Here is a 16,641-nt window from a genome sequence, read left to right as displayed (position 1 = left end):
AAAAACGACAAATTAAAGTCAAAGAAACCAGAAAGAAGGAAAGAAAGAAACAGAAAACAGGGTGTTTGGCCTAGTAGCTGTGACAAATCACAGCTACTATTTTGAAATGCCTGGGTTTGATGTAGCGTGGCTCCTGGCCACAGCTTCCTGCTAAGGCAGAGATGGCTCAAGCACTTGGGCATCTGCCACCCACCCACCTACCCACATGGGAGGCTTGGGTTGAGTTCCTGGCTCCTGGCTGCTGGTTTTGACCCTGTAGCGGGAGTTAACCAGCAGCTAAAAGCTCACTCTGTCTCTCGCAGAAATAATTTCAAAAGAAGAAACTGAAAACAAATACGCAATCGAATAAGCCTGAGATAGTTCCTTCCGGGGACCTAAGTCATCTGACTAAATGACAGAGCTAAAATACAAGGCCAAGGCTGTTGGAGCTCCTGAAGCCCTCGGGCCTTGCCCACGAGGGGGCTCACAGCCTCCTCCTGGCACTCAGGCCCCGAGTGTGCGGCCTTCACCAAATCCACTCTGGCCGCTTCTTGTGCTAGACAGGGCCCAAACGTAAGCCAAGCCTGTAAGCTGTTCTTGATATTGCAGACACCTTTACAAAGTTTTGTGGAGCCCATACCTTTTCAGTTTTAAAAATAACTCATTACGTAGTTGATTCCCGCTTATGTGAAATATTTCATTGTACATTCAACAAGAGGCTAGTAGGTTGATACTTTCAACAAAGGTCAGGAGAATATTATTAACATTCTCCACTAAAGATTAAAAATACTCAGAGCACAAAAATGCTGTGTTCGAGACACTTTGAAGCTGCTAGGCGGCAGGAGTGATGTACGTTAACCTGCTAGTCCCCAATCCCTCAGATAATACAGTGCACCCTGGAATCACCAACAAGCGTTACTTCAATAATTCACTGCTTTCCTGTCTCCATTTGCCTCAGGGTGTGTATATACTCACCTGAGCTATAAGTTTCACGAAAGTTGTCCAAGGCAAAGGGTTTCGTAGTGTGGGCCCGGGGAACAGAAGCTTCTGTGACCCTGTTAGGCAAGCGAATCCTCTGGCCCACTTCGGACCCTCCAGGTCCAGCCCAGCAGTGAGCCGAGCAACCTCTGCAGGTGATTCTAATGAACGCTGACGGTGGAGAGGAGGCAGGTGTTTCAATGACTGGGTTTGATTCCCGACTCCAGGCTTCTGCTGAGGCAGACCCTGGCAGGCAGCAGGGATGGCTTCTGTGACCAGCCTCCTGGCTAAATGTCTGGTTTCAGGCCCCAGCTCCTGACTCAGCCTGGGGGACAGTGGAGAGGGGAGCGCTCTCCCTCTCTCACATAAATAATCTTTGAAACATGTCAGAAGCGCCTCAAACATCCACAGCAATAACCCGAGGAAGCTCACGGGTCTCCACACGTGCATGTCAGCAAAGATGATAGAGTTCTTGGTGGCTCCAACGAAAATGAGGACTAACTATCAGAGAACTCATCTCAGAAAAATTAGCTCAGACAGACTCCGACGGGAGGGAGGTTCTGTAAGGAGTTATTCGAATATTCCACCCTGGGCCTGGCGCCATTTCCTCTTCCTTACGGCTCACGCAGTTCGCGCCAGTCCAGCCGTCCACCAATCAGCCATTTCACCTGAGAATCCCACCCCCAATCTCCCAGCGCCTTCCCCAACTCCGCCCACTTACCAATCACTCTCAGGCAATCACCTGTGACAGTCTCAGGCACCAATCCCCTGGGGCCTGCCCTCAATCCCTCCCAATCCCCGCCCCCACACCTTGCAGACTCACCTGAGTGACCACCTCCACCCCGTGCCTGCCCCACTGGAATAAAACCTCCTAAAACACCTCACTGCGTCTGATATTTTCGGCTCACGGGAAGGAACCAGGCTGCGGGAATTAGCTACGCATAGTAATATCATATGAACTAGAACTTTAACCTGTTTCAAATAACTAACAGGTTCCGCGGTGCAGAAACGGGCCATTATCGGCACTTCTCGGCAATCTGCAGGAAATGACAAGAAATGTAATGAGCTCATAACACCGGGAGACCCTTGCCTGGACATTTGCTCATTCGCCAGCATAGAGTTGCCCTCTCCCTGCCCCGGAACGGGGCTGAGCGGGGAAAACGGCAAGAAACCGCTGTTCCAAGGCCACCCAATTAGAAAAGCAACTTGACAGGAGGCAAATGAGATTCACCAGCGCGTTACCTCTCATCATCCCCAGGTGACCGTGCCTGCACTCACCCCTCAGTGGTTCCCCCTACCTGCTTGCCGCCTCTGTTTGGGAAAGAAAATGAAGAAAAACGTACCCTCTGCGTTTCCCTTACCTCACAATTTTCAGCTGTATGGCCGCGGCTTGTTCAGTTTAGGAACATTAGTCTTCACAAATTACAGCGGATGCCTGCCTGCCTGCCCAACTTTGTTCTGTTCTTGCTCTTTCATTTTCTTTCAAGGCAGATTCTTTTTCTTTTCTGAAAAATCACACACGCAAAAAATTGTAAATGGACTTTGAGGTAAAGCATGCTGAATGCGGCTGTCCTGAGGAAAGAATACACATTTTTAACTGCTATTTCTTTCCCCTTCTTGTTTGGTTTCTCACAATTTACACTGGCTGAGTTGCTGAACCCTGAATTGAAATATTTTAAGAATCAAAACTCTCTCCTTCCTGCTTGGGGTGCGCAGAACAATGAGCCAAGGCCGCTGTGGCCCTTCCATGCACCTCCTCCACAGCCAGGGTCGTGCACTGTACACCTGACACGGGAAGCGAGTCCTTTTTTTATATAATTACTATGTATTTTACCTTTTTTTCCCCTTAAAAAATGGGCCCAGCGGCGTGGCCTAGCGGCTAAAAGTCCTCGCCTTGGAGGCTCCGGGATCCCATATGGGCGCCGGTTCTCATCCCGGCAGCTCCACTTCCCATCCAGCTCCCTGCTTGTGGCCTGGGAAAGCAGTTGAGGACGGCCCAATGCATTGGGACACTGCACCCGCGTGGGAGACCCGGAAGAGGTTCCAGGTTTCAGGCTTCGGATGGGCGCGCATCGGCCCGTTGCGGCTCACTTGGGGAGTGAATCATCGGACGCAGGATCTTCCTCTCTGTCTCTCCTCCTCTGTGTATATCTGGCTGTAATAAAATGAATAAATCTAAAAAAAAAAAAAGTGATTGATTCCTTTGCAAGCAACAGCAGCAGAGGGAGGAAGAGAGCAGTCCTCCTCACATGACCACAGCTTCCAGGGCCAATCCAGCCTGAAGCTCGGAGCTAAGAGCTCCCCAGGAGTGGCAGAGGCCCAAGTGCTGGGGCCACTTTGCACAGCCTTGCCAGGCAGGTTGGTAAGAAGCTAGCCAGGAAGCAGAATAGCCTGGACTGGCCCTGCCTGTTGGTGAGGGCCACAGCAGGAGAGGGCTCAAATCCCCAGCCATCCACCCAGGAGACTCCCAGTGAGGGCCCCTCTGCCCTGGGATGAGGGAGGCACGGCAGGAGTAGAGCAGTGAAAGGGAGAATTATTTCAGACACACTTTCAAATAAATAAGTCTCTGGAAAATGAAAAAGTAGACTCTAGAAAAGAGAGAATTAATTTGAATGCCCATTCATGTATTTATAAGCTCAGTTTCATGACTGCCCACCTCCTGTTTACTTTGGGAGCACAAGAATAACAGGACCTGTAATTCATAGGGAAAAGTGGTCTTCCAAATCCATAATTACTTTAAACCTAAAAATTCATGTTTATTTTGTTCTGCCTAAAATCATCCTCTACCCTTCGATAAAACTAACAAAATGGTTTAGTCCTGATGGTACATTTGTATAAAAATATATCTTGAAATCCATTATCTTGAAACATACTCAAGAGGCAAATGTCTGAATTGTTTTAGGTGACTGCACTTTCGCATTACATCTATCCATTTGTATATTTCAAAACAGTAGGTGCTAAACATATACTTCTCAGTTTTATAACACAATTGGGCATTATTTTTTTTCTCTCATGATTATTCTTTGGTATCAGTTTTACTGAGCTATATTTCTTGTACCATACAATCCGTACAGTGAAATGAGGAAAATATTCAGAATTGTTCAATTATGATGTAGTTTGAACATAATTTGGCTCCCATATCCAAACAGGATTTTAAACCCCAAAGTATTACGTTCATGGTACCAAGAGAGTGGAAACCTAGCCCAGTTATGGTGCTTGAGCCGTGGGCGTCCGGAAAGGCCACCTCATCACCAGGAATGTGTGTTCAGAAGGTGGTTCCAGGGAGAGGGCTGTTACAAAGCCAGGCTGTGGGGCCTCTCTCTGCCTCCTGGTTCACCACTGCTGCCCACACATGCTCTGCCAATGCCATCTACCACCCTTTGCTGATGCCAGAGCCTGCATCAAGCAACCAGCGCTGTGAGCTAAATAAACTCTCTCTTTCCTGCACGAGTAGACTGAATCGGCTATTTTGCCCTAGGAATGAACAGCTGACTGATACAAATGATGGCAACTGTGATGTGAGAGGCATTGATCAAAGGACAAGAGGCCAGAAAGCACACTGCCTTCTCCAATCACACGAAATCACACTGTGGTTATTTTGACAGAAATATTGAATGCAGCTTTGAAGTTGCAAATCCATTCAATGCATTCACCCAGCACCGAAATGGCAAGAGAAGGGAAACAAAGACAAGACAGATTTATTTGTGTTTGCTGATTCATCCAATTTTCCTAACAGGTTTCTACCCTGCTGGACAATAATTAAGTTGGGACTTGTCAGTTAACAAAATTTAAATATACTATATACTTCTTATGTGATGAAATAGAAATTGATAACTGAAGTCATTTGAAACAAGGAACCATAAAACATATATCTACTATCACCGTTTTCATTTAAACTATATATACATGCATTTAATTTTTTTTCAAAATGTATTCATTTTTATTGCAAAGTCAGATATACAGAGAGGAAGAGAGACAAAGAAGAAGATCTTCTGTCTGATGATTCCCCAAGTGGCCTCAGTGGTCAAAGCTGTGCTGATTCAAAGCCAGGAGTGAGAAGCCCCTTCCAGGTCTCCCACACGAGTGCAGGGTCCCAAGGCCACAAGCAGGGAGCTGGATAGGAAGTGGAGCTGCTGGGATTAGAACCGGCATCCATATGGGATCCTGGCACGTTCAAGGCAAGGACTTTAGCCACTAGGCCATCATGCCGGGCCCTAATATTTTATGAAACATTTAATATATACTAGGTATTAGTCCTGTTAATAATTAATAAAAACATGGAATTACTATGTTGTACAAAATCTTCTAACACTACTGGCTGTTGAGATAGTCTGGTATATAGCAAAATTTGGGGACTTACTGGTTTATTAACTACTGGTTCTAGATTTGTTTCTTTTTATACAATTTTTAAAGATTTCATTATTTTAATTGGAAGGTTTAATTGGAAAATTAAAGATTTAATTGAAAAAGCAGATGAGATTTATAGAGAGAAGATAATAGAAATATCTTCTATCTGCTGGTTCACTCACTGACAGCACGCACCAGCCTGAGCTGAGCTGATCCAAAGTCAGGAGCCAGGAGCCTCCTCTGGGTCTCCCATGCAGGTGCAGGGTCCCAAGGCTTTGCACCATCCTCTACTCCTTTCCCAGGCCACAAGCAGGGAGTTGGATGGGAAGCAAGCAGGACTGCCGGGATTAGAACCAGCAGCCATATGGGACCCCAGTGCTTCAAAGGCAGTGACTTAGGTATTGAGCCATTGTGCCGGGCCCTGAATTTGTTTCTATGTCTATATTTTATTCCCATTTTGCCAACTGAGATCAATAAATTTGACTTAGAGTATATATGATGCTTTCATTATTCATACTTTTAATTTCCTACAAATTGTTATTAAATATTCTATTATTTTATGTTTTCATTTCATTTAAATCCTTAATTAATACCTGAAAATGTTCAAGCTTCAGAACCACATTCATCCTTCACTTCAGAATTCATGGCTTTCTATAGCAGGAGGCAGCCACTAAATATTTAGTCCATCACTAAATATTTCACACTTTCTGGGCCTCATGGCCATAGTCACAACTACCGAATTCTGTCATCGTACTGCAGGCAGGAGCAGCTATGGACAAGCCATAATCTCTGAGTGTGTCTGTGTTCTAATGAATTAAAGGTGGATTTGGCCCATGGGCCAGAGTTTGCCAACCCTTATTTTATAATACTATTAGCCCCAAGCCATCATTTTCTTCAAGTCTGAGCTCATGGTCACTTAGAGCATTAATTTATCACAGTATAATTTCTAACAGTTAAAACACTGACTCTCATAAAACATATAAAGAAAGCATGTATTGAAGATTTATTTAACTCATTAGATGGGAACCATGAAGGCAATAAAGGGGAGAAAAAAGAACAGAAGGGAGGCAGAAACAGTTGCAGTCGTTGGGAAAAAAGGACTGCTGAAATAAGAATGCAAAAATTCAATGAATACATCTTAAAAGGGTGCATTGGGCCCGGCGCAGTAGCCTAGCGGCCAAAGTCCTTGCCTTGCACACCTGGGATCCAATATTGGCGCGGGTTCTAGTCCCAGCCCCGCTTGCCATCCAGCTCCCTGTTTGTTGCCTGGGAAAGCAGTTCAGCACAGCCCAAAGCCTTGGGAACCTGCATCCATGTGGGAGACACAGAAGAAGCTCCTGGCTCCTGGCTTCGGATTGGCTCGGCTCTGGTCATTGTGAACACTTGAGGAGTGAGTCATCAGATGGAAGATCTCCCTCTCTGTTTCTCCCCTTCTCTATATATCTGACTTTGCAATAAAAAAATACATAAATCTTTAAAAAAGAATAAAAGTGTGCATTAACTGTAGCCTAGTGGTTACAGTTTCCTTCCCTGCTAGACTGAACATGCTTATATGACTGTCCAGTTTCTCCTGTGCCCATGGGGGGGAGGGGTTAACAGAGCAGTGGGCATGCCCATGTCCCACAGCAGAGTTCCCGGGCATGATGCCCCACTCCAGCACCTGACTCAGGCTTGCTCGAGTGCAGACCCTTGGTGTCCACACAGATAGCTTAAACAGGTAGCTGCCCACCCCTCACCTGGGAGAAGGGGACCGAGCTCCCAGACCCCAGCTTCGCCGGCCCAGTCCTCGCCCCTGCTAGTGAGCCAGAGGATTGGAGCATTTTTTTGCTTTCTCTGTATCTTTGCCTCTCAACTAAAAACAAAAAATAGACAAATCAGAAAAACAATCAATAGTACCTAGTGAGTTAAACAATAATAATGATCCTACAGAAATAAATCATTCATGGGTGGATCTTATACACTTCTCAGCAATGTGGCTATCTCAAAGCTACAGAAATCTTTCACTTAATGCATTTTCCTTGTCATTTTTTTCAAATTTATTTATTGTGATTGCAAAGTTAGGAGGAGAGACAGAGAGGAAGATCTTCTGTCCACTGATTCACTCCTCAAGTGACTGCAATGGCCGGAGCTGCACTGATCTGAAGCCAGGAGCCAAGAGCTTCCTCTGGGTCTCCCATGCAAGTGCAGGGTCCCAAGGCTTTGGACCTTCTTCCACTGCCTTCCCAGGCCACCAGCAGGGAGATGGAGAGGAAGTGGGACCACAGGAATTAGAAGAACCAGCACCCATATGGGATCCCAGCGTGTGCAAGGTAAGGACTTTAGTCACTAAGCTACCATGCCGGGCCCCTCCTTACCATTTTTAATGGAAAATTTTTTATCAGTTTATCAAATTTTTCTAAAATATGAATCAAATATTTTTCATTATCCTCTGTGATAAAATATGCCCTTTGTAGATCTCCATCTTCAACAGTCAGAAAGTTTGGAAGTAAGATTGTTCTCAGGGCCAGGCATGGAGCCTAGTGGCTTAAGCCCTCATCTTATAAGTGTGGAGATCCTGTGTGGGCACTGGTTCATATCCCAGATGCTCCACTTTCCATCTTGCTCCCTGCCTGTGGACTGGGAAGGCAGTCAAGGACAGCCAAGGCCTTGGAACCCTGCAGCTGTGAAGGAGACCCCGGAGGAGGCTGCTGGCTCCTGGCTCTTAGCTCCTGGCTACTGGCTTCAGATCGGCTTAGCTCTGGCTGTTGCAGCCACTTGGGGAGCGAACCAGCGGATGGCGTATCTTTCTCTTTGTATAACTGCCTTTACAATAGGAATAAAAATAAACCTTAAAAAAAACTGTCGTGTGTGTGTGTACATTTTCCAAGATGGTCACAATATTACTTCCCAGGGCAAGGCCACATGCAGGCTTCGAGGGCAAGCCCCACTGAGGTTCCAAATGATACTCAAGGTCGGTGGTTATCCATAGGAGTGACTCCTCCAGATGCCACCAGACTTCCATTGTGGTCTTGCCCAACCCAGGAGAAGCCTCAGCCGTGGTAGGGAAACATCTAGCCCTGCCTCCTGTGATCTGTCCAAATCCCTGAGCCACAGGCACGTAGGCGGTAACAGCTTTCATTATTTTAAGCCACATTTAGGGTGATCGGTTGAGCAGCACTAGAAGAGTTATGCAGCTGGTATGGTTTGAGCGGGTGTCTCCAAACATCCAATGTCACATCACAGACAAAAGCTCTGAATTCATCCAGATCGATTTTTTGAATTATAAGCGGAAAGTTCGTTCCTAACATTTCTAGGATGTCTTTACAAAAAGCAATTTTCTGCTCTAACTGCAATACCTTAGATGTGACTGTGCCTTTTTTAATTCTTAAAAATTATTTTTGAAATTATTTTCTTTAACATTATTTTATTTCAAATGCAGAGAGAGAAATATCTAATATTCACTCATTAGTTTCCCAAACGGCTGCAACCGTGCAGGATGGGCTCGGGACCAGACCAGATGAAAGCTGGAGCCCCATCTAGATGTGTCCTGCGGGCAGCAGCGAGCCATGTGCTTGGGATGTCATCGCCTACTGCCTTCCCAGGCTCATCAGCATGAAGCTGGGACAGACGTGGAGCAGCCAGGTCTCAAACCAGCACGTTAGCGCTGGACACCAGTGACCCGGGAGATGGCTTCATCTACTGTGCCGCCACATTAGCCCCCTTAAGCCCCTTTTCGAGACTCCTCTTTTAGAATGTTTGTAGCCAGAATGTTTTAATATTCTGGAGCCTTGTTCTTCAGGGCTTCAGCGACATCCTTCAAATGTTCTCTCTCGAGAATTGAAATGAACCGCCCGGATATTTTACAACAGGTCATTTCTTCCCTGATGCTGCTCAGAAGGCTGAATGCATTTGTTTTTCTCATCGCAAACCAACTGCTTCTCCCAAACGTGTTCACCATTCGCTAATCTCTTTAAAGTGAAATTAAAAGTTTATTTTATTTGCCTATTTGGGAGCAGAATCCATCAAGATTTTTTTTCCAAAAATTTAGATTCATCTAATTCAACCATTCAAATATTTTCAATGCGTGAACTTAAAAAAAGATGTTTTCGCATTCCTGCTTCACTGATCTTTTAAACAATATTTAATTCAATTTTCTCACTATAAAAACATGTGTAATTAGTGTCATGACCAGACTCCAAAACAGCCTCCGGGGATTTTGCCCTCATTTTACTAACATCCTCCGATAGTCTTTTCCCACACCAAATAGGGCTGACCTGTGAAACTAGCAGAATGTTGCGAACTGACGGGTACAGAGAGGCACTGTGGCCTCTGTGTCATCCATTTGTTATCAGGACACTCAAGCACTTCCCGGGAACATAGACAGGCTGCCTTCCAACACCGCCATCACCTTGGAAACACTCACCCTGACAAGCCTTCTGAGGACCCCAGACCCAGCCAGTGACTTGACTGTCACCTCGGAGTGACCCCAGGTCAGAGCCAGCCAGGCCAAGATGGTGCCAGTATTCCTGACCCCCAAAAACTGACATCAAACATGGTTAGTGTTTTTTCATTATTGTTCAAATTGTTTTCAGACAACTTTTTTTTTATATAAAAAGGAAAACTATTGCAATGAGTATGTAAGTTTAGGAATAGATGCCTCAAGCAGTTAGCAGAAACAGATTCGGGGATACACACAGCTCGCAGTGTGCACAAGCACTCACGCTCTAGAACACAGTCAACGCCGTGCACCTACATCATGTGCAGGCACGTGTCCTGTGCAGAACGAATCTAACAGCTCTGAGAGCGGGGGTCTGCTGAGCTGGTGTCAACTGCCAGGGTGTCTTTGGACAACCTAGTTTCTATCCCGAACCATGCTTCTCTCACCAATGACAATCAGTATATGAAGGTAACTTTGCACAATTGGGAAGAAGAGAGAGATCAAGAGATCCAGAGAAAGAGAAGTAGAGCATCTCAAACTCCACTGCCTTCCAGTGCAAGTGGGGATGGTGGCCAGGCCAAAAAGGTCACACTTGGGTTTGGGTGGAAAACCCTGGCAACGACCACTAACAGCTGGGATCCCAAAGCTGGTTAATGGCTCCTTGTAACACGGTCTCTGTTCTGATCAGGCCCTTCCGCTCACCGCATCTCTCAGGCTGTGCGACAACTCCAGCTGTGGCAGCACCAAGAACACAACCTCAGCCTCATTCCTTCTTATTCCCCCCAACATTCCCTCCATGCCATTGTCCTCTCTACATTGGTCATGGCCCAGAGCTAACGACAGAAGTTGACTAAGAGCTAGGGGTGGTGGCCTGCCTCGTGTTTTGTTGCCTTTCAGCTCAAGTATTCTCGACTCCTCCACGCCTTTCTTGATGCTTCCATGTTCTACCAGTTGGAGGGACACAACTTGAACAAGATAGAAAGCAAGAACCTAAAAAAAAAAAAAAAAAGCGAAGACCCTTACCCCTTGAACCCAAAGGGTGGGACTCCTACATGCTGTAATCCAGATCTTTCTTCCTAGAGCAACCACATCTTTCAGAAGACGTGGAAGGATCTTTCAGAAGAGAGAAGGATCTTTCTTTTATGAAGTGCCTGAGCTTTAAAGATATTTAGGAAATCTGTCCTTCTCTTGCCAAAATCAAGCTTTCCACACTGACACCACCACTCAACACGGACCCTGGTAACTAAAGCTAAATGCTGACTCTGCATTCATGTTACAAAAGCCCTAAGCGAACTCCTACTCCCCGCAACGCAAAGCTGTCACGGCCCGACCAGGTAGATGGTAACACTCACAGACATTCAGGAAAGGAGAACACCTATGCTTGTGTAGGTCTGTTTCATTCTTTAAATTTTATTTATTTGTGTAAAGTGAACAAAGTTCACTTATTTCACAATACAGATTTAGGAGCCTAGGGCTACTTCTGACCCTATCCTCCCTCCTGCCTGCGTTACCCACCCACCGTCTGCCTTCCGTCATTTTATCATTTTTACAATTGGGGTACTTTCAGTTCACGTCACGATCACAGACTTAACACTCCATGAGACAAAGAACTCAACAAGTAGCAAGTCAAAAACAAGAGAAATCCGACTGTTCACCAAGAAATAAATCCTTTTAAAAAAAAAAAAAGAAAATGGGCCCAGCAGCGTGGCCTAGCGGCTGAAGTCCTCGCCTTGAATGCCCCGGGATCCCATATGGGCGCCGGTTCTCATCCCGGCAGCTCCACTTCCCATCCAGCTCCCTGCTTGTGGCCTGGGAAAGCAGTTGAGGACGGCCCAATGCATTGGGACCCTGCACCTGCGTGGGAGACCCGGAAGAGGTTCCAGGTTCCCGGCTTCGGATCAGCGCACACCGGCCCGTTGCGGCTCACTTGGGGAGTGAATCATTGGACGGAAGATCTTCCTCTCTGTCTCTCCTCCTCTCTGTATATCTGACTTTGTAATAAAATGAATAAATCTTTTAAAAAAATAAATAAATAAATAAAAGAAAAATAAAAAATACAAACAGGAAAAAAGAGAGTATAGGCAAAGACTGTAAACAATAATCAAACCTCAAAAGGCCAGTCTCCCTCACAGGTTACTGTTTTTGTACTCTATATGAGTTACAACAGATCAGGGAAAATCTGATATCTGTCCTTTGGAGGACCAGCTTGCTTCAGCAGAGTACCGATTAACAAAAATCTGTTACCCTCCATTAGTTATGTCACTTACACTCATCAAAGACAATGAATAAATAAAATAACCAGCTGAAACATCAATTTGCATAGAACAGACTGGGACAGAAATGAAACAAATTCGCAAAACACAAGGAATGCATATTCAAGGTTTAACAAAGTCATTGACACCACAAATCACCTTCCATTCTCTCTCCTTAGAAAACAAAAATGAATGGCCACATTTTATAAAATCTAGCACACTGTTGATTTTCAGACATTTAAAAAAAGAAGACGACCAGGCGCAATAGCCTGGTGGCTACAGTCTTCACCTTGAACCCACCAGGATCCCATATGGGCGCCGGATCTAATCCTGGCGGCCCCACTTCCCTTCCAGCTCTCTGCCTATGGCCTGGGAAAGCAGTCAAGGATGGCCCAAAGCCTTGGGACCCTACACTTGTGTGGGAGACCTGGAAGAGGCTCCAGGCTCCTGGCGTCAGATTGGCACAGCTCCAGCCACTGAGGCCATATGGGGAGTGAATCATCAGATGGAAAATCTTTCTCCCGTCTCTCCTCTCTCTGTTTATCTGACTTTGAAATAAAAACAAATCAATCTTTAAAAAAAAAAATAAGAAATGCTGCCAATTAAACTATGATAAGTCCTCAATCAAAAGATCAGCCTTGTTTCATAGTTGCTTAAATGTGAAGGGGAAAAGGAGAGGAGGATGCCTTAGAAACAGTGAAATATGCAAGAGATGACTAAATTCAGGAAAAATTAACTGGTTGCTTTATATTATGTTGGAGATACAAAAAATACAGCTACAGAAGTAAAATACCAAAACAAGAGCTGTGAGGGTAATTAGAAAGAATTACTTTCAGCATTTCAAAAATCTCTAAGATGTTATGGAAAAATAACAATTTTGAGTTGTGAAGCTAATACCCAAGTGCTTCCGGTTGCGTAGCAGAGCTCAGCAACGGAAACGTACACGTAACCTGACTCCTGAAACAATCACGAATGCACAAAAGCTCCTGAGCAGTCAAAACGTGGGGAAGCCCGTGATCCTGCCTGGCAGCAGAACGATATTGCAGGGCCTCCGAGGAAAAAGAAGCTACTCCCAGATGTTTCCAGAGAAACTTTCCTCAACTTACAAATAATTGGGTGATCTCGGACCCCAGTTTGCTTCGCAAAAGCATAGTAACATAAGCCCTGCCAATTTCATCATTAACTACTAGTGTAAACCAAGGAGATTCATATGGAGAGGAAAATTAGCATATTAAAATACAAATGAGGGCCCGGCATGAAAGAGTAATGGTTAAAGTCCTTGCCTTGAATGCGCCGGGATTCCATATGGGCAATGGTTCTAATCCCGAAAGCCCCACTTCCCATCCAGCCTGGGAAAGCAGTTGAGGACAGCCCAAAGCCTTGGGATCCTGCACCCATGTGGGAGAACAGGAAAGAAGTTCCTGACTCCTGGCTTTGGATTGGCGCAGCACCGGTCGTTGCGGCCCCTTAGGGAGTGAATCACCGGATGAAAGATCTTCCTCTCTGTCTCCTCCTCTCTGTATATCTGCCTTTCCAATAAAAAATAAATAAATCCAAAAAAAATTACAAATTAATCATGACAATATGAACCAAAAATGACATCACTGTAAACCTTGTAAAAAGAAATGTGCTACCTTTTTCCTTTTTTAAAAAAGATTTATTTAAAATCTTTAAACTATAAAGAGGAGGAAAGACAGAGAGGAAGATCTTCTGTCCAGTGGTTCACTCCCCAAATGACCACAACAGCTGGTGCTGAGCCAATCTGAAGTTATGAGCCAGGAACCTCTTGCGGGTCTCCCACATGGATGCAGGGTCCCAAGGCCTTGGGCTGTCCTTGACTGCTTTCCCAGGCCACAAGCAGGGAGATGGAGGGGAAGTGGAGCTGCTGGGATTAGAACCGGTGACCATATAGGATCCCGGCACATTCAAAATGAGGACTTTAGCCACTATGCTACTGTGCTGGGCCTAATGCTATCTTTTTCTTTAAAAAAAAAAAAAAAAAAGCATTTGAGAGCTTTTCAATGCACTGATTACTCTGCAGACAAGCTGAAGCCAGGAGACAAGAGCTTCATCTGTGTCTCCCATGTGGGAAGCAGGCACCCAAGCACTTGGAGCATCTTCAATGCTTTCCCCAGGCCATCAGCCAGGAACTGGGTAAGAAACAACTGCCAGGACATGAACGGTACCCGTATGTGCTGCTGGCATTGCAGGCCATTATGCCAGCCCCCAAACTGAACTATCTGAACACCACAGCATCCAGTTATGACCAACATCAATTATTCATAACTCATTCTCCTACTGCTATCTCCTATGGGTGATACAAGTTTATAAAATTAGACTTCTCATTATGAAAACAGTCAATATTTGTAATAAGAGTATTTTACAAGTTTCATTGCAAAGAAAAGGCCTACCAAATCAAAAACATTTTAAAGAAATAGGGAATAATTTAGAAATACTGATTCAACATTGTCACTTTTAAGTCAGTTAAGGGAGTAAAACATTAACCTTAACCTTGACCTTGACTTAATGATAAAAACTTGAAACCAGTCATCATGTCATGAAGCCATTTGATCTAACAGAACAACGTGAAGCCCTGTGCCATTTTTCATGCCCAGCTTCCCAAGCTACTGAAAACCACTTTGAGCATTTATACTAGTATAAAAGGGGGTCTGCTTTATGTAAACACGAGTCAATACAAGCCAGGAAAAGACCACTTATTGTGATGGATGTCTTCACTGAATCCCAAAAAGCAAATTATTGAAAAGAAAGGACGCAAGGGAAGGCTCCCTTCATGAGTAGGGGATTAAGCACATAGAAATCAAAGGCAGACAAGCAGGGCGCATGTGGAGACAACATTAAGAGCATCTCACTGCAGGCAACAAGATTAAGGCAATGCATTTGCAGAGCCAATTCTAACATTCATTAAACATTATGAAATGGAACAGTATAGACCCAGAGGCATGGATTATCAAGCCGGTGATGGAAAAACAGAAGTCAGCAACAAAAGGACCACCCTTTTAAATAAAAACACGAGGCAGGTTCACCAGTGTCAACAATGCATTGCCGCCATTGCGAAAACACCCGTACAAAGACTCGGCATGCCCTGTGATGACTTGAAACGAGAAATCATGATGTAGCAGCAACCTAAACAAGACCAAAAACTAATTCCAGCTAGCCCTGGGATCTGGACACAAAAAAAGAAGCCACGTTCGAGATACTGAGAGATGTTACAAAAACAAATACAGACCAAAACAAAAAACTCATCTGCTATAGCTCATGAAATCTCCTTCCAAGCCACTCCTTGATACTGGTCAGATACGACTTGGAACCATTGATACTACCTGCAGGAAGCCTCTTCTTGTCACTAGCTCCTACAATATGTCTTAAAGGCGATGCTCAGAAATGTGTAAGCCCGATGGAGAAGGTCAGGCAAAAAGGACAGGACCACAGGACACAGGGAGCCACACTTAGGCCTCCTCTTTGAAGCCTACACACTCAGCCTGTGGGTGACAGGACTTTGGTTTGGTCACCAGAGACAGAACGAGAGGTGAAGTTTCACATGAACTGCTGGAACCACTCTGATCCTGTCTTCCCATTTCCCTGTGTATCTTCAACAGTGAGTCTAGCATAAGTTCGCCCAACGAGGGGCACTCAACCTTTCGTCTGCTATCAAACACTGTGTTGTAAGGAGGGCCCACCTCTGCACTGGTCTCTCCACTCTGAGCTCCCTGCTCCTGAAAAACACCGGCGTGCATGAGCTCAGAATCCAGCCCTTCACACTGCTGGAGAGAGAATCAAAGCCTGCTGACCCTGACTGTACCAGCAGTGCTACAGGTTGCAGAATCCATTCAGTGCCAGCCAACCCTGGTGCTCCCAACTCTCCTGGAAGCGACTCTCAGCTAGTAAGTCAGCTGGAAGGAAAGGAGTCTTACCTTGCGATCAGATCTTCACAGCACATGTACTGCGTGCCAGCTTGTTCCAGGCGTGGGAGACGGAAGCCTTCCTAGGCTCTCAGTGGCATAGCCACTATTGCCACCACACTGTTCTCCTGCTACAACAGGCCACATCCAACAAGTCGCCGGCTCAGTACCCTGGAAGGTGCTTTCTGGGCTGTGATTTTTCACCGTTTTCTGTTCACTGACATCAACTCCAAAGGCATTAGTGAACATGAGCTTTAATCCCAGACGGTCACCTCCGCATTTATTACAAAATGCTTGCTTTAGAGAGCAAAACAGAAATATAGGTCTGAGGACTAAAACCAGGCATATCTGAAGGAAGGATTGTTACTTCAAGGTGCAGAGAAAACAGCCAAGGCAAGGGCTCACTACAGAATCATCGGACTTCCAGGCTTTTCTTCTTGAATTGAATTCTGCAATTTCTTTTTTCACATTAAAATCTAATAATCTGACATTTACCCCAAATTATCTGCTGTTGTATTTAGATAATTGTTCACTTCTTTTATGTATAACCCACTTTTAGAGAGATTTAATAAGCAATTGAGCCTTTTGGGGCTTTCAGAGGGAAAATATGATAACAAAGGAAAAAATATCGACCTCCAGTACTGTTTGTTACCATAAAGATGACTGATTTTAAAGTCTCTGCTTTCCAAAACATAGCTTACTAAGTGTAGAAAATGCATTAGACTTTAAAAAAAAAAAATCTGGTTTT

General features: G+C 45.0%; 1 long non-coding RNA gene across 1 annotated transcript; it reads right to left on the bottom strand.

Moving 5' to 3' along the window:
* Positions 1-1,019: 1,019 nt before the first annotated feature.
* Positions 1,020-16,121, bottom strand: LOC131483107 (uncharacterized). The gene is made up of 4 exons (XR_009247521.1): positions 15,906-16,121; positions 2,319-2,462; positions 1,930-1,994; positions 1,020-1,203 (listed from the first exon to the last, which is right to left on the bottom strand). It is a non-coding gene; the product is annotated as an uncharacterized LOC131483107 (long non-coding RNA).
* Positions 16,122-16,641: the final 520 nt, after the last annotated feature.

Source organism: Ochotona princeps, chromosome 23, assembly GCF_030435755.1.
Source record: "Ochotona princeps isolate mOchPri1 chromosome 23, mOchPri1.hap1, whole genome shotgun sequence".
Lineage (NCBI taxonomy): Eukaryota > Metazoa > Chordata > Mammalia > Lagomorpha > Ochotonidae > Ochotona > Ochotona princeps.
This window is presented reverse-complemented; position numbering and strand designations above follow the sequence as displayed.